The sequence below is a fragment of the Cyprinus carpio genome, chromosome B19, assembly GCF_018340385.1.
Source record: "Cyprinus carpio isolate SPL01 chromosome B19, ASM1834038v1, whole genome shotgun sequence".
Lineage (NCBI taxonomy): Eukaryota > Metazoa > Chordata > Actinopteri > Cypriniformes > Cyprinidae > Cyprinus > Cyprinus carpio.
The window spans coordinates 29,118,801-29,143,955 of NC_056615.1; the positions used below are offsets into that span (position 1 = coordinate 29,118,801).

Genomic DNA, 25,155 nt, shown 5'->3' on the forward strand with positions numbered 1-25,155 from the left:
TGATTCGTTCAGTTCCCGTCTAGCTTCACTAGAGTGTAACGCACGCGCTGAGCGGTCTGATGAAGACAGCTTCACTCAGAGCTGTAACAGAAAGTTTAAGAACATCAAGAGCGTTTGTTTGCTAGCGATGAAGATCTTTATTAGATGAACACAGTGTAATGTTCGGTAACTTAGCCGTCATGTGAGGAGTTTTCACTCTTCTCCGTGTCAGAGGTTATTTATACATATATAATACATACTTTAAAATATAATTTAATTCAGTGAAGCAAATCAGAATTTTCATCAGCTGTTAGTGGTGTAATTTGTTTGCTTTGCAAAACAGTTTTCAGAGTCCATGATCCTTCAAAAAATAATTCTAATAAAGTATATTGATTTATTACCAGCGCTGGAAACAGTTTTGCTGCTTAATATTTTTTGGAACCAGTGACAGTTTGTTTAGGATTCTTTGATGAATAGAAAGCTAAAAAGAATATCACTGATAGTAAATCAACATATTGGAATGATTTCTGAAGGATTATGTGACACTGAAGACTGGAGTAAAGGCTGATAAAATATATACACACACACACACACACACACACACACACACACACACACACACACACACACACACACACACACACATACATTACATACATTTTATCTATATATCCAAATAAAAATAGACTATAGATATTCAGTATATGATCCAAAGTAACTAGTATCTAACTACCTGAGTAGTTTTTTTCTATCCGATACTTTTTTACTCTTACTCAAGTAACTATTCAGACTAGTACTTTTACTTTTACTTGAGTACAGTTTTTGGGTACTCTACCCACCTCTGCTGTCCAAATGTACATCCATTAATTGAAATTCAAACCCCAAATCACCAGGAACCACAGAAGAACCCCACCACCCTGCAGCTGCCATAGAATCAGGAAGGAGGACAACTAAAAGAAAAGAAAACAAAATCAATAATATTAATACACTATATACAAAAAAAAAAGATAGTAACAATAGTTAGTGCAACACAAAAACTTGTATATACCTTGAATTGAGCATTTGCATTAATAAATTCTCTAATCCAGTCAAATACCTTTTAAATAACTGGATCTAAGAAAGTGGAATTAAAAACCAACGAGTGGTTCTCCTTTAAGAGACATACAGTATAAAACAAACTTTTATGAAAACAACCATCTTCAGAAATGTCCAAGAGAAAACACTTGACAATCTTATTACCAGTACTTTCTATAAAGGGTCCTCGGAATCTGCTCTGATCTAGATCAGACACTTGATTATTTACACAGTCACCGTGATGGAAGTAAAGAGCCAGAGACGGTCATCACTCTGAGGGATCGACAGCTTGCTTACATTCATTGATTTTCATATGTTTTATATTCATATCTTTTGAAATGTTGATCTTATCGAACCGATTGGTGTCATTTGATCAAACAGGGTTTAATATTTGCAAACAAACCAAGATTACACCACAAAAAATCACAGAACTCATTAGATCCAACGATAATGTACTTACAGAGGCTTGTGTCACTGTTACCTTCCGAAATGATGTCACTTCCTTTAGGATGAAGTCATTAAGAACTGGCTTTTGTTAGTTAAAGGGATTCTACATCTCTGTTTGGAAGCGGACAAGGCATGGACTTTTTTTTTTGTATTAGTAGCAAAATTTATCAAAAGTTATCAAATGAAATATTGCATAGGATTTGGAAACCTACATTGAAAGAAAAATTGCTTCTGTAAACAAACTTTTGCATCTCTCTGCAGCATTCTCTAAGATTATTTTTCGGACATTAATTTTATTATAAACAAATACTTATGAATGTTCTTTCCATATTTAATGAAAAAGGATGCAGGAAACTAATATGATTAAACTCTTCATTTATCCACTAGCTTAAGACAGACATAATGGGCACATGAAACTGCTTTTGAGAAATAGCCTATATAATGTAATGATGTGAGTGTGTCTGGAATACAATGCGTCCTCTGTTTGCGTTTCTGCTGCTGTGATGAATGTATTCATGTGAATTGTCCTGCGGCTCTGTGTGTGTTTGGATTCTCACAGTCGAATCTCCTCTGTGTGCCAGAATCGTCTCATTGACCTGCAGCCTTGAGTGCCACCTCCAAACGTTTGGGATTAGTTACAAAATGAATACAAACCTGTTTCACATTTCTCTGCCAACTAGAAACTTTCTTTTCTCTTTCTCCTCTCGGTCTGTGATTCTAGCTAAAGCTGTTGGTAAGTCTTCTGTCTTAGCTGAGCTGTTGGCTTTGCTTCTGGAATGCTTGAACTCATGAACCTTCTGTGCAAGCGCATAGTCTCTCCTCAGTGTCTCTGTTGAAAAGTGAGTCTTTTTGTTCATCAGAGGTGTTTGTTTAATTGTAGTCTGAACCACACTGCAGCTGCAGATACTGCTGCTTAGACACTTTTTTATATGCATCATTTTTGATTGGTAGTTTCAACGGCACTTACATCAAAACTTTTTATTCTCGTATTCTAAAGGTTTTACTGCTATCATTATATACGTCATTATATACATCATTTTTGTTTATATTATCATTATATACGTCATTATATACATCATTTTTGTTTATATAGGGGTTTGTGTTTGTCTACTTACACACACTTACACACACCACAAAACTTACAGTTTTATTGCTCTCTATATTCTGAATGTTTGTTCATTTGTCATTCACACTGATTTATACATTTTACTCCTAAAAACATGGTGAAAATGTGTTGTTTTCTGTCTGTTGACGGTATTTTCTGATTTATGGGAGTGATAAAAAGAGAAATCCAAAATCCCCTCTGGAAAAAAACTTTTAACTCTGTTATGTCAACAAAATCAACCAAGAATTTTATACCTGACTTTATCCAGTGTTCAGAATTTTGCTTTGGAAAGTCTATATTTAAATAATCTTTAGACAGACTTTAAAATCAGAGATTTCTAGGACTCTTTAAGGACTATTTTATTTCCTGAAGTCCACTTATAATGTATATAATGCAGTTCAGTTCATGTTTTTTTATATAGCGCTTTTCACAATTCAAATTGTTGCAAAGCAGCTTTACAAAAAATTTAAAATTTCTACAGTATATTTAGTAGAAGCTTATCAGTGGTGTCTATGTCAACGTGATATCCATATGGCAGAAATGTACAGTAAAATCATGCAGTTAGTTTATGACATGCATTCAAATGGACAGTTGAACCACTATCAGCAGCAATGATTATATGTTGCGATCAAACTTATAGTCAAATTTGGTAGTTTTTTATGTTGTTTGAGGGGTTGGCATCATCTGAGGTCCTCTGACGGGTTGGCATCATCTCTTCTCAAGTGTTATGGATCCAGACTGAAGCTACTGTAATTCCAAGTTACTATGGGATGCCCATCCCATATACTCAGTTATAATTAATTGAGGGGAACTTTCTGTCATGAAAAATTACAGTATATTTACATAGTCAAGAGTACTCTTATTTCAAAACATTAAGAAAACACTGGTGCATTAGGCAATTGGAAGAAACTTTCATCTAAAGCCACTTACGGTGCATTCAGGGTAAAGAATGTGTGTTCCGTGAGAATCAGACCAACAACACTGGGATTGCTTGTGCCATGCTCTACCAGTTACAGGATCTGACTCGTGTCCCTGACCTCAGTCTGTTAAAGTCTAATAAAGTCTTTCTGTATCTGTGCAGGTGAGCTCTGTGTGACGAGTCTCCATGACACTCTGTCTTTTCGCCGCTGAAGCTCCCTGTCTGAGGGAGCGTCTTATGCCACCTGACCAAATGCTGGGTCTTCACTCCTATCCCTCCGTTCCCCATTAAACTCCCTCACCAGACAATCCCTGCCACCATCACCATACTCATCATGTCAGGCCGAAGGAAGTCGTCCAACCCCTGTGTGCTTCGTGCAACCAGTTTCACTGCGGAAGACTCGGTGGAAATGGATGTTTCAGCCAAGACCATGTTGGGCAGATATTCACCTGTGCCGCTCACAGCAGACGAAAACTGCACATCACTGAATAATAAGGAAGAGGAGCAGTCCGAGGGGGGTTCTGCATCAGAGCAGAACTTTAGTGATCATGAGGAGATCCCTCAGTCTGAAGGTCCAGTCAGTACACTCTACCTTTGTACCATCTGCTATTTCAGTACCAACAAGTTTGACTCCCTCTCATGTCATATAATGAAGTTCAACACCCCGGTGAGAGCCGTTTTAAGATCAAGCATATCAAACTGAATAGACAAAGTATCTTGGAGCAAACCATTGAGAGCAAGAATGAAGGATCCCTTCCAGACACCATATATGACTCAGGACTGTTTGGAGACTCCAGCAATCCAGAAGGTGAAGAAATTGGAAAGACAACCATGGAAAACAGCAGCATTTTGGAGAAAGGCCTGGATGTGGAGAAGAAGCTGGGCAGTCCAGTGCTGAAGGATGAGATCAGAGCTGTGAGTGTGAATGGTACAATCATTATTCCAGAGCCTACGAGTCACGTAACGCCTCTGCTACAGCGACCTCCCAATCTCAGCACCTCTCCAACAATCGCAATTCCTATTCACACCACCAAGTACAACCCCATACTGGACAGCAATGTCACCCTGATCACATCGTTTAACAGATTCCCATATCCGACCCACGCAGAGCTCTCCTGGCTCACTGCTGCCTCCAAACACCCTGAGGAGCAGATCAAGGTTATGGTTCACCACCCAGCGTCTGAAGCAGGGCATTACCTGGTCCCTGAAGAAGTGGAAGAAGCCCGTAAGAAGATGTTCAATGGCAGCATAGCACCTGCACACCAGATCTGTAAAGTCTGGCCTCCACCATTTGGAGAAGCACTTAACCCTTGTCAAGCTACTTGTCATGGATTTGGGCAGACCAGCCTTGCATCAAACATCACAACTGATCGATCACCCACTACTTGTACGCCTAGCATTGCTACAGCAGTCCATCAGGCACAGACGCTTAAGCGCACTTTAGGAACTCCACTCTTGGCTTCAGAGGTCAAACGTTCCCAACTGGAGACCCCAAAGGGAGTCTGCACATGCCCCCTCCACCAGCTCCCCTCCAGAAAGACTTGCTATTGCTTCTTCTCCTGGGCTTTCAGAGACTAAAAACCTCTAGTCCTGATTCTTTGGTGGCTTTAGACAAGAAGAGAGCTGTTGTTGCACATTTTTGTCCCACCTAAAAGGGAAACCCCCAGTGGCTTCAATCTAAAGAGAAGATACCTGTGGCATTTCTTTCAGAGCTGCCCAAAGAAAGACTCCCTTTGTCACCAATAGTGTCCACCAATCTCAAAAGATCTGTAATTGATCAGCAAATGAGCAATCATACTCCAGTCTGCCTCATCTGTTGCTAAAAACAAGTTTGGTAATGGTGTAACCATGCCCTTGGCACCAGCTGTGGCGACCTCACAAGAGAGTAAGCCAATGATGATGCAGACTCCATCAGCCGTGCCTCTGTCCTCGTCCCCATCACCAGTCCTTCAGAGAGTCTATAGAGCCCATCAGCTGCTCCAGCATTTCCAGGCTTCAGTAGTCAGAATGGCAAAGAATGCCCCATGGGGATGCTAAGCATTGGTTTTTCGATCAAACTACAAATCCCCAAAACGATTTCCTGAACTCACGTGATGAAGCTGGAATTTACTCTGAGGGAGCGTTCAGTAACCACTCAGTTTCCTCTGCTAGAGAGAGTGAAGGACAAGAGTCCTGGACAAATGAAGCTTCTAGAGGAGAGTTTTTCAGAGGAACAGTTTCCCATCCTATAATGAGGTCGCAACAACACCCTCATGACTCAGACCACTAGACTGTCCAGAGAGGAAAAATTGAAAGCTGGTTCTTGGAGCGCCGAGCACCTTCGAGATGATTTGGAACAAAGCCCTACTTTGAACTCCATGGGCTCTAATTTGACGGGAGTCCCAGCCGACTCTTCCTCAATGGAGCTCAGAGATGTTCTGGCAACCTTTCCTTCTTCAATCCCCGTGCCTCAAGTCAGTCAAGTCTGCAAACCTTTTTAAATCAAATGTCTTTGTCCAGGCAACCCGATGGCCTCAGCCCATAGAGTTTCAGGCATCTGGAGAAAGCAAGCGCGGTTGTCCTGCTCGCACAGAACTTGTCCGCTGGTTAAGTAGAGATAGTCGGCTAGCTCAGCAGGGGCGCACGTCCTAGATCGGAAGGAGATGTTTGGAGATTGGAACGGTCGCAAACAAAACGACCGCTGAGAGAAGAGAACACCAAACCCAGCAGCACCAGAGATCGAAACACTGGTTTGGCAAAAACTGGGAGCAATGGGGGAGCCGATTGGGTGATGGCAAGAGAGGACTGTGGAGTGGAACACATGTCAGCTGCTCTCAGACACAGATTAGAAGATGGGAGCGTACGTTTGAAGGATGAACAGAACAGTGTTGCACATGCTGTTGTGGCAAAAACTCTGAAACCTCAGTCGTGTTAAAAAAATGATTAAGATTTTAGTTTAAAACAAGTGTGCCTTGCATGTCATGAAAAGTGGAGCCAAAACATTTAAATTGCTGTCTGGTGCCTGGCTGCAGTATAGGTAATAATCCCCCGCTTTCCATAAACGAATAGGAATTAAGCCGAGCTAAAAAATCAAATTACACTTCAAATAAACTTTTCCCAAAGATGGTTTTCATCATTTAAGTGGTTTTTATCACACTGATTGGTGCAGATATAGTCGGTTGAACGTACTGCATTGTCTTAAAGTGACAGCACTTTTTTAATGTTAATCAAACCACAAAAACAAGGAAATCACTTACTGCTTTTGTTTGAAGCTTTTGTGACTTTAATAAGGATTCATCTTTAATTTATACATTCAAATATGCAGTTATTTTTCATTTGATTACTTCAATTTCTGTACTTAAAAAAAACTGAAAATCACATTTGTTTTATATGTATCTTTGCTCTATTATATCTATTTGTGATGTTGATTGTAATTAAATTATTTGTTCTTATTTTCTTTAATTTATTTGAAAATAGATAGTCCTTTTTCCCCCTAAAACTAGCACATACCGAACCGTACTTGAAATCGGACTCTAAAACGGTGATACAAACCGAGAACCATGAGTAACCCTTGCGCAGACTCCGAGCTCCAAACGAACCGCTACTGCGCTTGCTAGACTACTAGTGGCTAGTTTGAGAATGTCTCAGTTTTTGGTCCATAGTGAAAATCAGTGTTGTTTGGTTCCCAATGATCTTTTTCGTTCCACTGAAGAAAGTTGTACAGGTTTGGTACAGACATGTAATGAGTAGACAAGAGTTACTGCCAGTATCATGCTAGAGTTTTACCTGTTCCTGTACATGCTCAGGACAGGCTCAAAGATCACAGTTGTACTAACTAACTGGTAACACATACTAGGAGACCAAGTGATTTTATATAAAGTGCTTCAGTCTTATTAGGCTATATTTTGGAAAACTGTGTTTAAATTTGGTAGTCAACATTATTTCCCAAATGAGGCAGATGGGGCTTAAACTTGCACTGAATTCTGTAACATTCTTCTGAATAAAACAGTAATATTAATAGAAAACAATAACTGGAGGTCAATCTTCAGTGGGAGATTTAATTATGATGATTAGTGCTGTCAAATGATTAATCGTGATTAATCACATCCAAAATAAAAGTTTTTGTTTAAAATATATCTGTGTGCACTGTGTATATTTATCATGTGTATATATAAAGACACACACATACAGCATATATTTAGAAAATATTTACATATATTTACATGTATATGTTTATATTCATATAAATTATATCATATGTAAATAAATATAATATATAACATACTTTTCTTAAATATATACAGGCATATGTGTGTGTTTGTATATACATAATAAATATACACAGTACACACACATATTATGTAATCAAAAACTTTTATTTTGGATGCGATTAATCACGATTAATTGTTTGACAGCACTAATTATGATATTTGAATATCATGTAATATTTGAATGAATTTCAAAGGATAAATTCACTTTCAGATGAAATGTGTGTGTGACAGCTGGTATTAAATGTCGATTTGTTGGATTTGCTGTTTGTGATTTTCCCTCCTCAGGTGAGAAGCGGCCCATCACTGTCGCTCATCGAAGCGCTTTTGGAACCACTGATGTCACTTCTGCTCTTGTTCTGCGTTCACACGGGCACAAAGACTTCAGACTGGAGCATTGTGGGAATGTTGTTGTGTGATCATGTGTGTGTATGTTTTGGAACGCACCTGAGGAAACGTATCTGTACCTGCAAACATACCTTTACTGCAGATATGCTGCAGATCTGTACATTTTTATGCCATATTTTGTTACATTTTATAATGGGCACTTGGCTGTTTTTGAGTGGACATTTCCTAACCGTCTGTGGAAGGAGATGCCAGGAAGCTTTCTCTGGACACATGACCTGCGACAGCCCATAATATGATTCTTCTACTACGATGGGCCTCTTTATTGACACAACACACTGTAGATTATGCTCACAGACAGAGGTCATGATTCTCTCTTCTGCTGGAGAACACACACACACATCAGCGCTGATGTTTAAAACTGGTCTGTTTGTAATCTTAGACTACACACACAAACACTCACTCGTAATGAACTGTTTCTCTGCAGTAGTGTATCTGCATCTGTCTGAAACGCTCACGGCTCTCTTCACACACGACAGACCGTGCTGAAATCCAATAAAACACAGCCAGATTTCTGTTGTTTGTTTGAGATGCCATTGCTGTATGATGGGCCATATGAAGCTTGTTTCCCTTCATTTTGTTCCATAGATTCACTTCAGTCTCATAATAGCAGATCATGATGAATCTGAGCGACGGAAACGTCTCGCAGACGCCTCAAGGCCAAAAACACCCAACACACCAGCAGACACAGTGATATTTTCCGTCTGATGTTTTCTTGCGTCGTTGAAAACCAACTCTCAACTCATGTGTGCTGTGGTGTAAACATTCCCCACATTTAGAGGTCGAGTGAACTAACACTTTAATCCTTCCTGCTGATTGTTTTTGCTTTTAGGGCAGATTTGGGTCACGACGGATGGCTGAGACAGAACTGAGAAGCGCATGAGATTTCATCAGAAATACATAGGATTATATAATATGTGTTTCAATAATGTTGGACAAACGCATGATCTGTTTTTCAGAGAGGTCAGATTCTGCAGGGCTGGAGGATTGTGGGTAGTGTAGTACTTCAGCTTAGTTTGGGGTTAATGTAAAAATCAACTTCTCTTTGGTGAGAATCACTGGTATTTTGACCTGTTGTGCTCCGTTCAGAGAGAAACTGAACACCGAACCGCTGGGTCGAGGGTGAGGAACACTGGAAGGTGACCCTGATTTTCATGTTTTGTAGAGAGGATCTTTTCTTTTTCCTGAAAATGCTAGGTTATGTTATCATATCGGACTAAACTTGCTGACTTTGCTCACACAGGGTTATAACAGCTTTCCCTAAAATTTGTGATCATTTTTGTAACCTTTTTGGGGGGGTTTTGCCTTCCCTTGTTAAACTTGCGGTGTTTTCAGTCAGAAATGACGGCATACAGAAAATTGCTTGTAAATGTCTCATTATGCTGTATTATTACTTAGTTGTTGTTGTTTTTCAACAGCTTACACACATTTTACAAAATTTGCCTCTTTTCTTTTTTTCCAAACTTTACACACAAATTCAAGAACTGCACACAGAATGCAGAATGCCTCTCATCTCTTGCAAAATGAAGCACTGCATTCAGAATATCACAAACACATCTCAAAAGCAAACATTTGCAAACACATTTGCCATAATATTAATATTAGATTTGTGTGTGTGTGTTACATAGAGAATTGTGCATTGTGTTTTTGCAAAAAGTGTTTTTATGAAACTGAAAACCAAGGCAAAGTCTGAGAAATCAGTGTATGGTTTTGTAGAATTTGGTGTGGTGCTTCTGATGTTTGAGTGTCAGCTTTCAGAAACTGTGTGACGAGGAACGATTCTGTGTGTAAGCAGCGGAAAAAACAAACGGTAATATTGCATATAATCTCAACAACTTTCTTTGTTTTCTTTTAATTTTAAATTAAAAAATGATATTGCAAAAATTACTCACAAAAAAAGCCATTTCATGAAAAACTGAATATTGTCGATATTATCTACAAATAATGTGTTTTTATTTTTTTTAAAAACTTAATATTGTCAAATGTTTGCAATTACATATGATCAATCAGTTCCAATAAGAAACACAAATACTGTGCTAAATGAAATAATGTGAAAAAAAAGATTGAATCCAATATTTCTTGATAATATAGCAAAATGAGAGATTTATAAGCAATGTTTAAAAAACTGACTTAGATAAATGATTCACAGCACACGGGTTAATCAGTGATGTTGTACTGGCCTTGTGATGTTGGCTGGGAAAATATAATTCTTGATTTTTCAATCAATAACTTTTTTATATAAAATACTAAAAATCAGTCATATATCACAGCACTGGTGCAAATATCATGAGAATGGCGCTGATGCAGAACCTCATTGTGTGTGTGTGTGTGTGTGTGAGCGTGTGAGTGTGTGTGTGTGTGTGTTAGAGAAAGAGAGAGAGAAAGAGAGAGAGAGAGAGAGAGAGTGTGCACGCAAGTGTGTGAGTGAAATCCAGGTCAGATGCTGTTGTGCTGCTCTGCGTTGTGTCCTCATATCACTTATATACAGTCTGTGTGTGTGTGTGTGTGTGTGTGTGTGTGTGTGTGTGTGTGTGTGTGTGTGTGTGAGAGAAAGCAGGTCAGACGCTGCAGTTGTTCTAAATCATCAGTGGTTGACTGTTAGTTTATGTACATATGGCAGAAATGTACAGAAAAAAAACAATTAAAGACGTAATCAAATAGCCATTGAACACTATTAACAGCAATTATTATTTGATGTAATCAAACTTGTAGCAAAATGTGGTAGTTCTGTATGTTGTCTCTGGGTTAGCATCATCTGAGGTCCTCTGAGGGGTTGGCATCATCTCTTCTCAGGTGTTCTGGATCCAGAACTGGAGCTTGTGTAAATCCTAGTTACCACGGGATGTAAATCCAGCAGAAAACAGAGAAACAAATAGAGACATAATTAGCGTGTAGCTGCTGTTCCAGCCAAGTAAAATTAATTAGTTCAACCCAAGCTAAAGAATAATAATGCACATTTGATCAGATATAACTGCAGTCCAAAATTATGAGATGCATTATTTGAATGCTTGGCCAAAGAGGTGTGTTTTTAATCTAGATTTAAACAGAGGAAGTGTGTCTGAGGTCTGAGCCCCGAACATTATCAGGAAGGCTATTCCAGAGTTTGGGAGCCAAATGTGAAAAAGCTCTACCTTCTTTAGTGGACTTTGCTATCCTAGGTACTATCAAAAGTCCAGTGTTTTGTGAACCTTAGGGAGCGTGATGGTTGTAGCGTGGTAGAAGACTTAGTTAGGTACGCAGGAGCTAAAGCCATTAAGGGCCTTATAGTAGTAATATATTCTAATAATAATTTTTGTAACTGATACAGATCTTAATAGGTAGCCAGTGCAGAGACTGTAGTATTGGGGTAAATATGATCATATATGGTTCTTGACCTGGGTAAGGACTCTAGCCGCTGTATTTTGGACTACCTGGACACAGCTTGTTTATTGAGGATGCAGGACAACCACCTAGCAGTGCATTACAATAGTCCAGTCTAGAGGTCATGAATGCATGAACTAGCTTTTCTGCATCAGAAACAGGTAACATGTTTCGTAGCTTGGCAGTGTTTTTAAGATGGAAGAATTACAATAAGTAATATCTCTGTCTTATCTGAATTCATCCAGTCTTTTACATTTTTAACACACTCTGTTAGCTTAGATAATTTTGAATTTTTCACCTGGTCTCGTTGAGATATATAGTTGAGTATCCATCAGCATAACAGTGAAAAACTAATCCCGTATTTTCTAATAATATTACCAAGGGGCAACATGTATATTGAAAATAGCAGAGGACCTAGGACAGATCCTTGTGGCACTCCATATTTTACTGGTGATAAATGAGATGACTCCCCATTTAGATAAACAAAGTGGTAGCGATCGGACAGGTAGGATCTAAACCATCTTAAAGACTGGCCTTGGATACCTGTATAGTTTTGTAATCTATCTATGAGGTATGTCGTGATCTATGGTGTCGAACGCAGCACTAAGATCAAGTAAAACTAGAAATGAGATGCAGCCTTGCACTGACGCAAGAAACAATCATTTGTAATTTTTAACAATTACATGAATGTGTTCAGGTGAGAATCTTTCACTTCACACTGGTAATTACTCCAAAAGGCCCGTGGACACACTGATTTCCGAGTTTCACCTGGTGACACTGATCATATTTACATTTACACTTTTTGAGAATTGCTTATGCTCGCTACAACTACTTTCAAAATGGACCAATATTTAATTCACCTTGTTCTTGCATTTTTAAAAAAAATTTTATTTTTTTTTTTTGAAGAAAGACAAATATAAATAGTGCTGAAAAGCTAAAATATTAAATGCAAAGGATGTAAATTTGCTGAGAAATGCACTATTCTGTAGAGGAGGGGCAAACAAAATGACATTTTTCATCTGAGATTCAGAGCCATTTTTTTTTTTTTTATTCATTTTTTAAAAATGCTCTTTTCAAGTTTGTTTCCTGAAGTTTGCATGGCTATAACTTAAGAAGTATTAAAGATATCTTAATGCCCTTTTAGATTTTGGCTCTTAAAGTTTTCTTTTGGTATCTTCATTTTTAAGGCCCTGTGTGATTCATATATGATTCATTCTGAGAGATACAGGGGATCTAAAAATGGCTCTATGAGTCAGGTGTTAAACTGGGCCACATTATGGCATTTTAACTCCATTTTAACAAATGAGTGGATTTACTCAGTAAATATACATCCATGATATTTAATATTTGACGTGTCTGTGTTTGGTGAGCACAGGCTTTGAGCAGCACATGGAATATTACTATTGTCTTGTCAGATTGCGTTTGTGTGTGTGTTTAGTTATAGTTATAAAATTGTCTCCAGTAGTGACCTAAATCTGTCAGACCTCTTCTAGGAACGTCCTTGTTTCAGAAATGATTCAGAAAGTAAAGATGTTTCTTGAGTTAGGGTTCATCTGCAGTCCACGTATGATTACATGAATTCGTTTGACAGATTGACAGTCTGTTCAGGGTTCACGTGTCTGTCAGTGTGTGTGTGTTACTGTCATCTTAAAGTTTTTGTGTGTGTGTGTGTGTGTGTGTGTGTGTTACTGTCGTCTTTGTGTGTGTGTGTGTTACTGTCATATTCACTTGTGTGTGTGTGTTACTGTCATCTTCACGTGTGTGTGTGTGTGTGTGGTGTGTTAGTGTCGTCTTCATGTTTGTGTGTGTTACTGTCATATTCACTTGTGTGTGTGTGTTACTGTCATCTTCACGTGTGTGTGTGTGTGTGTTACTTTCATCTTCACGTGTGTGTTTGTGTGTGTAAGTGTGTTACTGTCATCTTCACGTGTGTTGTGTGTTTTACTGTCGTCTTTGTGTGTGTGTTACTGTCATCTTTGTCTGTGTGTATATGTGTGTTAATGTCATCTTCATGTGTGTGTGTGTGTGTGTTACTGTCGTCTTCATGTGTGTGTGTGTGTGTGTGTGTGTGTGTGTGTTACTGTCATCCTTGTGTGTATGTGTGTTACTGTCATCTTCATGTGTGTGTTTGTGTGTGTTACTGTCGTCTTCGTGTGTGTGTGTGTGTGTGTGTGTGTGTTACTGTCATCCTTGTGTGTGTGTGTGTTACTGTCATCTTTGTGTGTGTTGTGTGTGTGTGTGTGTGTGTGTGTACTGTTGTCTTCCGTGTGTGGTGTGTTACTGTTGTCTTCATGTGTGTGTGTGTGTGTGTATGTGTGTTACTACGTCATCTTTGAGTGTGTGTATGTGTGTTACTGTCGTCTTCATGTGTGTGTGTGTGTTACTGTCATCTTTGTTTGTGTGTGTTACTGTCATCCTTGTGTGTGTGTGTGTTACTGTCATCTTTTGTGTGTGTGTGTGTGGTGTGTGTGTGTGTTGTTACTGTGTGTCTTCCGTGTGTGTGTGTTACTGTCGTCTTCCTGTGTGTGTGTGGGTGTGTGTGGTGTGTGTGGTGTGTGTGTTACTGTCATCTTTGAGTGTGTGTATGTTGTGTTACTGTCTCTTCATTCTGTGTTGTGTGTGTTGTGTGTGTGTGGTGTGGTGTGTTTACTGTCATCTTTGTTTTTGTGTGTGTTACTGTCGTCTTCGTGTGTGTGGTGGGTGTGGTGTGTGTGTGTGTGTGGTGTTACTGTTGTCTTCATGTGTATGTGTTACTGTCGTCTTCATGTGTGTGTGTGTGTGTGTGTGTGTGTGTGTGTGTGTGTGTTACTGTCAGTCTTGTGTGTGGTGTGTGTGTGTTTTAACTGTTTCTTCGTGTTTGTGTGTGTTACTGTCCTTTCCTCGTCGTTGTCTTGTGTTGTGTGTGGTGTGTTACTGTCATCTTTGAGTGTATGTTTTACTGTCGTCTTTGTGCGTGTGTGTGTGTGTGTATGTTACTGTCATCAAGTGTGTGTGTGTGTGTGTGTGTTTTACTGTCGTCTTCGTGTGTGTGTGTTTGTTACTGTCATCTTCACATGTTGTGTGGTGTGAGTATGCGTGTGTGTTGAGTGAGTGATGTGTGTGTTGTATGATGTTAGTGTGATAAAATGTGAGTGTGAAACACTTTAAAAAGTGTGTTTTTTTCCTCTTTCTAAAAAAAATTCTATCAAAAAATTTTCTTCTCTTTACTTCTCTCATCAAAAAAAGTTTTACTCATCTTTAGAAGCCCATTTCTCCACAGTTAGGAATGATTTCTGTAAGTCATTATAATGAGAAACATTCTCGCAATAATAAAATATTTTCTTGTAATAATGACTTCGTTTACTCCGTAATAATTACTTTCTTTCTTTTTTTTCAGAAGAGGATTAGGGCCAAGCCATAAAAAAACATCTCAAGATTAAAGTCTTTAAATTTAAAGAATAAAGTCTAAATAAAGGTGTTGAGAATAAAATGTTAAATTTCAAGAAAAGTACTAAATAAAGTGTTGAGAATAAAAACTCGTTAAATTTCAAGAGAAAAGTCAAAATAAAGTGTTGAGAATAAACTCGTTAAATTTCTAAGAAAAAGCTAACACGAAATAAAGTGTTGAGAATAAACTCATTAAATTTTAGGAGAAAAAAGTCTAAATAAAGTGTTGAGAATAAATTCCGTTAAATTTCAGAAGAAGCTAAAAAAGTTAATAAACTCGTTAATTTGAGAATAAAAAAGTGTCGTTAAATTTCAAGAAAAAAGTCTAAATAAAGTGGTTGAGAATAAACTCGTTAAATTTCAAGAAAAGAATAAATGTTGAGAATCCACTCGGCAAGAAAATAAGTTAGTGGTGGTTTGAGAATAAACTCTAATAAAAGTGTTTAAACTCGTTAAAGTTCAAGAAAAAGAAGTGGTGAGAATAAACTCATTAAATTTTTAAGAATCAGTGTTTTGAGAATAAACTCGTTAAATTTCAAGTGTTTGAAAACTCGTTAAATTTCAAATAAAAGTTACAATAAAGTGTTGAGAATAAAATCGTTAAATTTCAAGAAAAAGTCTAATAAAGTTTAAATAAACTCGTTAAATTTGAGAATAAAAAAACTCGTTAAATTTCAAGAGGAAAAGTCTAAATAAAGTGAGAATAACTGTTAAATTCAATGAAAAAGGCAACAATACAGTATTGATGAATAAACCTCGTTAAATTTCAAGAGAAAAGTCTAAAATAAAAGCTTTAAAGTGTGAAAAGTCAAATAAAGTGTTAGAATAAACTCGTTAATTTCAAGAAAAAAGGGTCTAAATAAAGTGTTAGAATAAATTCGTTGAGAATAAACGCGTTTAGAATAAATTGCTCAATTTCCAAGAAAAAAGTTGAAATAAAGTGTTGAGAAATAAACTCGTTAAATTTCAAGAGAAAGGTCTAAAAAAGTTACCTCGTTAAATAAAGAAAATTCTAAATAAAGGTTTGAGAATAAACTCGTTTAAATTGTTCAATTCAAGAAAAAGTCTAAATAAAGTGTTGAAAATAAAATTCAGAGTTAAATTTTCAATAAAGTGTTGAGAAAAAGCGTTTAATTTCAACAAAAGTGTTGCGAATAACTCGTTAAATTTCAAGAGAAAAAGTCAAAATAAAGTGTTGAGAATAAACTCGTTAAATTTCAAGAGAATAGTCCTCAAAAAGATAATAAACTTGGTTAAATTTCAAGAAAAAATAAAGTGTTTTTGAGAATAAACTCGTTAAATTTCAAGAGAAAAAGTCTAAAATAAAGTGTTTAGAATAACTCGTTAAATTTCAGAGATAGTCTAAAAAAGTGTTGAGAAAATAAAGTGTTTCCCAGAATAAAATGTTGAGAATCGCTGTTAACTTCAGGAAAAGGTCTAATAAAGTGTTCAAAATAAAGTTACATTTCAGAGAAAAATAAATAACGTGTTTAAACTCGGTTTAAATTCAAGAAAAACAAAAGTCTAAATTTTTCAAGAGAAACTTGGTCAAATTCAAGCGAACCGTCTAATAAAGTGTTGAAAATAAAAACTTTGTTAAATTTGAGAATAAACTCAAATGCGTATTAAATTTCAAGAGAAAGAGAAGGTCTAAATAAAGTGTTTGAGAATAAACTCGTTAAATTTCAAGAGAAAAGTCTAAATAAAGGTTTAGAATAACTCGTAAATTTGAGAATAAATTCGTTAAATGTTCAGAAGAAAAAAAAAAGGCTAAAAATAAAGTAAATATTGAGAATAAACTGTTTTAAATTTAAACAAAGTCTAAATAAAGTGTTCAAGAGAAAGAAGGTCCAAATACAGTGTTGAAATAACTCGTTAAATTTCAAGAGAAAAGTCTAAATACAGTGTTGAAGATAAAACTCGTAATTTCCAGAGAAATTCAAGATTTCAAGAAAAAAGTCTAAATAAAGTGTTGAAAGAATAAACTCATTTAAATTTCAAGAAAATAAACAAAAGTCAAGAGAAAATAATAAAGTGTTGAGAATAAACTCGTTAAATTTCAAGAGAATAAGTCTCAAGAGAAAGTCTAAATAACGTGTTGAAATAACTTGTTTTCAAGAAAAAATTTCAAGTATTGAATAAAGTCAAGAAAATCTAAATAAAGTTGTTGAGAATAAACTTCAAGTTAAATTTCAATAAGGTTGAGAAATAAAGTCAGAAAAAGTCTAAAAAGTGTTGAGAATAAACTCGTTAAATTTCAGAAAATTTCAAGAGAAAGTCCGGTTAAATTTCAAGAAAAAGTGTGAATTCTAATAATGTTGAGAATAACTGTTAAATTTCAAGAAAAAGTCTGAATAAAATGTTGAGAATAACTCGTTAAATTTCAAGAGAAAGGTTCAAAAAAGTGTTGAGAATAAACTCGGTAATTTAAACGTTAAGTCCTTCAAGTGTTTAATAAATAAAGTCAAAAATAAAAGTGTGTTGAGAAAAAACTCGTTAAATTTCAAAGAAAAGTCTAAATTAAGTGTTTTGAAAATAAACTCGTAAATTTCAAGAGAAAAAGTCAAAATAAAGTGGTTGAGAATAAAACTCCGTTAAATTTCAAGAAAAAAGTCAAAATAAGTGTTGAGCTAATAAACTCGTTAAATTTCAAGAGCAAAAGTCTAAATAAAGTGTTGAAAATAAACTCGTTTAAATTTCAAGAAAAAAGTCAAACTAAAGTTGTTGAGAAATAAACTCGTTAATTTCAAAGAGAAACGTCAGATAAAGTCAAAAAATAAAGTGTTGAAATAATAAAACTTGTTAAATTTCAAGAAAAAAGTCCTAAAATAAAGTGTTGAGAATAAACTCGTTAAAATTTCAAGAGAAAAGTCTAAAATAAAGTGTTGAGAATAACAAACTCGTTCAAAATTTCACGAGAAAAAAAGTCAAAATAAAGTGTTGAGAATAAAGCAGTTATAAATTTCAAGAGAGAAAAGTCTAAATAAAGTGTTTGAAAATAAACTGTCGTTAAAATTTCAAGAGAAAAGTCTAAAAAACGTTGGTCGTTTAAAAAAGGTCTAAATAAAGTTTTGAAAATAAACTTGTAAATTTCAACCGAAAAAAGTCAAAACTAAAGAAGGTTGAGACTAACTCGTTACATTTCAAGAGAAAAGTCTAAAGACGTTGAGGATAAAGTAAATTCGGACAAAAAAATAAAGTGTTGAGCATACTGTGTTTAAATTTCAAGAAAAAGTCTAAAATAAGTGTTGGAGAATAAACTCGTTTAATTTTCAAGAGAAGGTCTAAAAAAGTGTTGAAGATACAAAAGTGTCAGATAAGTTCTACAAATTAAGTTCAAGAAAAAAGTCGTTATAAAGTCAGGAAAAAAGAAAAAAACTTGTTAAATTTTCAAGAAAAAAAGTATAAATAAATTGTTTGCGAATAAACTTGTAAATTTCAAAGAGAAAAGTCAAAATAAAGTGTTGAGGAATAAACGCTAAATTTCGTTAATTTCAAGAGAATAGTTAAACAAGAATAAAGTGTGAGAATAAACTCGTAAATTTCAAGAGAAAAAGTCTAAATAAAGTGTTTGATTTCAGGAAAATAAACGTGTTAAATAACGTTCAATTTCAAGAGAAAAGTCAAAATAAAGTGTTGAGAATAAAACTCGTTAAATTTCAAGAGAAAGGTCTAATAAAGTGTTGAAAATAAACTCATTAATTTCAAGAGAAAATCTAAATAAAGTGTGAGAATAAACTTCGTTCAAGAAATTTCAAGAGAAAAGTCAAATTAAAGTGTTGAGTCAAAATAAAGTGTTAAAAACTCGTTAAATTTCAAGAAAAAAAAGTCTAAATAAAGTGTTGAAAATAAACTCGTTAAATTTCAAGAAAAAGTCAACACTAAAGTATTGAGAATATAAACTCGTTAAATTTCAAGAAAAAAGTCTAAATAAAGTGTTGAGAATAAACTCGTTTAAATTTCAAGAGAAAAGTCTAAATAAAGTGTTGCGAAATAAACTCGTTAAATTTCAAGAGAAAAAGTCTAATCATTGAAAGTGTTGAGAATAAACTCGTTAAATTTCAAGAACAAAGTCAACTTTGTTCATTTTCAAGAAAGAAGTACACTCTAAAAAATTCAAACTTATCAAAGAATAGTCTAAATAACAGTGTTGAGAATAAACTCGTTAAATTTCAGAGAAAAAAGTCTAAATAAAGTGTTGAGAATAAACTCGTTAAATTTAAGAGAAAAGTCTAAATAAAGGGTTGAGAACTCGTTAAACTCGTTAAATTTCAAGAACAAAGTGTTGAAAATACTCGTTAAATGCAAAAGTAGGTTGAGAATATAAACTTCGTAAATTTCAAGAGAAAAGTCTAAATATAGTGTTGAGAATAAACTTGTTAAAATTTCAAGAAAAAAGTCTAAATAAAGTGTTGAGAATAAACTCGTTAATTTCAAGAAATAGTCTAAATAAAGTGTGAGAAATAAAGTGTTGAGAATAAACTCGTTAAATTTCAGGAGAAAGTCTAAATAAAGTCAAAAAAAAAAGTGTTGAGAATAAAACTCGTTTAATTCAAGAAAAGTTTCAGTGTTTGAGAAAACGTTAAAAGTCTAAATTAAAGTGTTGAGAATAAACTCGTTAAATTTCAAGGAGAAAAGGTCAGAAAACAAAATAAAGTGTTGAGAATAAACTCGTTACAATTTCAAGAGAAAAGTCAAAATAAAGTGTTGAGAATAAACTCGTAATTTAAAGTTTCAAGGATAAAAGTGGTTGAGACTAAACTCGTTTAACATTTCAATGAGAAGGCAAAATCAGCGTATTGAGAATAAAGCTTGTTAAAGAAAAAAAAGTCTAAATAAAGTGTTTTAGAATAAACTCATTAAATTTCAATGGAAAAGTTCATCACAAAATAAAGTGTTGAGAATAAACTCGTTAAATTTCAGGAAAAAAAGTCAAAATAAAGTGTTGAGAATAAATTCGTTAAATTTCAAGAAAAAAGTCTAAATAAAGTGTTTAGAATAAACTTGTGTTAAATTTCAAGAGAATAGTCTAAATAAAGTGTTGAAAATAAACTCGTTAATTTCAAGATGAAAGGTCCTAAATAAAGTGTTGAAAATAAACGTTAAAGTTCAAGAAATAAAGTCAAAATAACGTGTTGAGAAGCAACTCGTTAAATTTCAAGATGAAAAGTCTAAAATAAAGTGTTGAGGATAAACTCGTTACATTTTAAATAAAGTGTAGGATAAAAAAGTCAAAATAAAGAAAGGGTTGAGAATAAATTCGTTAAATTTCAAGAAAAAAAAAGGGCTAAATAAAGTGTTGAGAATAAATTTGTTAAATTTCAAGAGAAAGGTCTAAATAAAGTGTTGAAAATAAACTCGTTTAATTTCAAGAGAAAGGTCTAAATAAAGTGTTGAAAATAAACTCGTTAAATTTCAGGAAAAAAGTCAAAATAAAGTGTTGAGAATAAATTCGTTAAATTTCAAGAAAAAAAGTATAAATAAATTGTTTAGAATAAACTTGTTAAATTTCAAGAGAAAAGTCTAAATAAAGTGTTGAGAATAAACTCGTTAAATTTCAAGAGAATAGTCTAAATAAAGTGTTGAGAATAAACTTGTTAAATTTCAAGAAAAAAGTCAAAATAAAGTGTTGAGAATAAACTCGTTAAATTTCAAGAGAAAAGTCTAAATAAAGTGTTGAGAATAAACTCGTTTAATTTCAAGAAAAAGGTCTAAATAAAGTGTTGAAAAAGAAAAACGTTAAATTTCAAGAGAAAAGTCAAAATAAAGTGTGAGAATAACTCGTAATATTTCAAGAGAAAAGTCAAAATAAAGTGTTTGAAAATAACTCATTATAAATTTCAAGAGAATAGTCTAAATAAAGTGTGAGAATAAACTTTGTTAAATTTCAAGAAAAAAGTCAAAATAAAGTATTGAGAATAAACTTGTTAAATTTCAAGAGAAAAGTCAAAATAAAGTGTTGAGAATAAACTCGTTAAATTTCAATAGAAAAGTCAAAATAAAGTGTGTTGAAACAATAAACTCGTTAAATTTCAAGGAAAAACGTCAAAATAAATGTATTGAGAATAAAACTTGTTAAATTTCAAGAGAAAAGTCAAAATAAAGTGTTGAAAATAAACTCGTTAATTTTGTTTTTTCAAGAGAATAGTCTAAATAAAGTGTTGAAAATAAACTCGTTAAATTTCAGAGATAAGTCTACATAAAGTGTTGAAAATAAACTTTGTTAAATTTCAAGAAAAAAATCAAAATAAGTATGGAGAATAACTTGTTAAATTTCAGAAAAAAAAAGTCTGTGTAGATCCATTCCTTCTAACGATGTAGCAAGTTACATCAGTGTTATTGGTTTCAAGGCCTTTTTTTCTCTCAAATTTTATCTTTTTCTCTAATTTTAATGACAGGTGTTAATCTTTAAATCAAGAGAAAAGTTTAAATTGGGTTTTTTTTCAAGAAAAAATTAAAGTTTTTTTTTTTATTGCTTGCCCTAATCCTCTTAAAGTGTTTGCCTTCCATAAAAGACAAAGTCCCTTTGCTTTTCCTGCTTAAACTTTTTTTTACGTTTATTTCTCTTAAAACATCTTTTGTCTCTCTCAGGAAAAAACATTCTTCTCTCATTTCAGAAAATGTTTTTCTCTTCATTTCAAAAACTTTTCCCATAAAACTATTTTTCTCTCTCCAAAACCTTTTCTCTTGTCAGATTTTTTTTTCTTTTCAAAAATGATTACAAAATCTTTCCTTTTTTTTTCAAAAAATCAAACATAAAGAAAACCTTTTGGCTTTAAAAAAAAATTATATAATGATATATTTTTTTAGATTTTCATTAATTTTTTTTCTCTTCAAAATGTCTCTCATCAGAAAACTTTTCTCAAGATGCAACATGAGAGAGAGAGAAAAAGTTATTTAATTTTAATCGTAATCACTGAAGACTTTTCTGCATCCGTTCCTCCTCTGGACTGATCTTCTCATGATCTGAGACGCTCCTCTTCTGCAATGTTCTTCTCTTCTGCTCTAGTGGTTTTAATAAACGCGGGCAGCTGTTGCCTAAATGGTTAGAGAATTGAACCTTGTAGTAACCCGAAGGTCTGGATCCAGGTTTGGAGTCTCGGTGCTGGCAGGAGACACAACTAATATGTATGTGTGGAGGGAGTGAATGAACAGTACTCTCTTCTTCCCCTCAATACTCATTGACTGAATCTTGTGGCTCTCTGACAAGGCACTGTCAAAAAACCCCCAGTTGCTCCCCGGGTGCTCTGGATATAGCTGCCCACTGCTCCGGGTGTGTGTTCACGGTGTGTTCACTTCTCACTGCTGTGTTCTGTGTGTGTGTGTGACTCTGCACGCCGGATCTTGGTGTGATCTGAGACGGTGTGTTGTCGCTGCTGTGGTTAAGAATTGTACTTGTCCGCACTTGTATGGGAGTTTAGGTGGGATGCAGAGCACCAATTCCTCCCCAGTATAGCTCATGCCTGGTCAACCCTACTTTCCACGTGCGCACACTTCCGGGTTTTTTTTTTTATAATTCATTCCTGTCATTCTGCGTAAATATCACTTACTCCTGTAAAGAAAAACCGCTTGTGATGAATTCATGTAAATATGACATTTACCTGTAAGGCTTAATTTGTATATAAATCATGTCCTTAAAATGTCTTTTATGTTGATTGAACTCAGCATTAAAGTTGTTTTAATATGTATTTCTGTACAAGTAAGATTGAGAGCTGATAAAAGCAGCTCAAGGGCAGAGGATTCGAGGATGATGAAGGAATCTGTTCTCCATCCAACATCTGCGTGACCCTGGAGACTCAGCTTTGTTTTCATCAGCAGAAACAATCGTGTCTTTGTCTTGATGAATTGATTGTGTATGGTGAGGGTAATTAGTCACAGACAGTCATCAGTGATTCAGTGATTATTTACAGCGCCGCCTGGAGGCCTGTGCTTTAGCTTGAGTTTGGTGTATTTAAGATTCAGTTATTTTCCAGATATTTGTTCATTCTGTACAACACTGATTGTGAGACGCAGTCTGTGAACTGCTGCTAATAACCATATAAAAAAGGAGTTTTTTTTTATATATTATATATCACCCCCAAAAATATAATTTAAAGAAGCACTGGGTTATTATAGGTAACTAAAACTATAGCAAAAAAGTAAAAATAAATGTATATAAATAAAACATTTCTCAATATTTTTAAACAAAACTTTCAGTTTTATATTTTATATTTCTGTGAAGATGTGTGTATGTCTACATGTATATATACACATACAATATATATAATTTTAACTAAATTAGTTAAAAAATTAATTTTAAAATAAATTATAACTATAATTTGTAACTATAAAAATTCAAAACCAACAAAATTACTAAAATCTTAAATTCTAAAATATATGTTTATTTTTTTGTGTATTTTTTGTTAAAAATAATAATATATGATATATATATATATTATACCGGTATCTCAATGAAACCGAAACAACTTTTTTTATCCATTTAATATTAAAATTCTTCCGGACAAACAAACATGAAACTCATACAGTCAGACAAAAACAAAGGTGAAACTGTGTACAATATAAAAGCTAGAACGAAATATCTACAAACGAATGTTTATCTGCAGAAGGAAAACAGCGTATGAGGAATCAGAAGTGAGGAAAGGTGTCTGTTATTGAGGCTCAGGATCTTCATCGTCTGTACAGCAGAGCGTTTTAGGAGCGTCTCACTCGCGCTGCTCCATCTTGACTTTGGGCGGCTTGAGGAACGTGCGGTTCTTCTCTTTCTTAGTCTTGCCTTTGGCCTGGAAGTTCCTCCAGCTGTCCACGCGTCCGTCACGTGTCTCCTGAGGACACACACACACACACACGCACACACATGATGAGATGGGAGCATCACACACACACTCTGATGAGCATCTCTCTCTCACTCACCTCAAAGTTCTTCTGCCACTCTCGCTCTCTCTTGGCCCGCTCCCTCGTCTCAATCTCCTCCTCCCCTCTGTCTCTTCCTGCAATCAGAGGACACTCTGTCACATGCACGTGTGTGTGTGTGAGATGCTCTGGTCTCATCACGTGTGTGTGTGTGTGAGATGCTCCGGTCTCATCACGTGTGTGTTTTGTGTGTGTGTGTGTGTGCGAGACACTCTGGTCTCATCAGGCGTGTGTGTGTAGAAGATATTGTGTGTTTAAGTGTTTTTTTTTATGTCCAAGATCGGTCTCATCATCGTGTGTGTGTCCAAGACACTCTGGTCTCATCACGTGTGTGTGTGTGTGCAAGACGCTCCGGTCTCATCACGTGTGTGTGTGTGCGTGAGATGCTCTTGTCTCATCACATGTATGTGTGTGTGTGTGTGTGTGAGAGACGCTCAGGTCTCATCACGCGTGTGTGTGCATAAGATGCTCTTGTCTCATCACACGTGTGTGTGTGTGTGTGTGTGTGGATGCGGCGCTCAGGTCTCATCGCATGTGTTTGTGTGTGTGTGACGCTCTGGTCTCATCACGCGTGTGTGTGTGTGCAAAAAGTTGCCCGGTCTCATCCGCGTATGTGTGTGTGTGTGTGTGTGTGCGAGGCGTTCAGGGTCTCAGTGTAGTGTGTGTGTGTGTGTGTGTGTGTGTGTGAGACGCTCTGGTCTCATCACGCGTGTGTGTGTGCAAGAAGCGCCGGTCTCATCACGTATGTGTGTGTGTGTGTGTGTGTGCGAGACGCTCAGATCTCATCACGCGTGTGTGTGTGTGTGTGAGTGCATGTGAGACGCTCTGGTCTCATCACGCGTGTGTGTGTGTGTTCAGCTGAAGCGCCGGTCTCATCACGTATGTGTGTGTGTGTGTGTGTGTGTGCGAGACGCGCCCAGGTCTCATCACGCAGTGTGTGTGTGTGTGTGTGTGTGTGTGTGGCTGCGGTGTGTGAGACGCTCTGGTCTCATCACGCGTGTGTGTGTGTGAGATGCTCCAGGTCTCATCACGCGTGTGTGTGTGAGATGCTCAGGTCTCATCACGCGCGTGTGTGTGTGTGTGTGTGTGTGTGTGTGCGAGAACGCTCAGATCTCATCACGGCGATGTGTGTGTGTGTGTGAGGAGATGCTCAGGTCTCATCACGCATGTGTTTGTGTGTGTGTGACGCTCCAGTCTCATCACGTGTGTGTGTGTGTGCAAGAAGCGCCGGTCTCATCACTCGTATGTGTGTGTGTGTGAGTGCCAGTCTCATCACGTGTGTG

The 25,155-nt window shown here is 35.7% G+C and overlaps 1 long non-coding RNA gene and 1 pseudogene across 1 annotated transcript; one reads left to right on the plus strand and one right to left on the minus strand.

Moving 5' to 3' along the window:
* The window catches only part of LOC109070544, a 731,031-nt pseudogene that overhangs the window by 333,996 nt on the left and 371,880 nt on the right, over positions 1-25,155 (plus strand).
* LOC122140796 lies at positions 23,722-24,104 on the minus strand. Its single transcript, XR_006157375.1, has 2 exons — positions 23,873-24,104; positions 23,722-23,784 (listed from the first exon to the last, which is right to left on the minus strand). It is a non-coding gene; the product is annotated as an uncharacterized LOC122140796 (long non-coding RNA).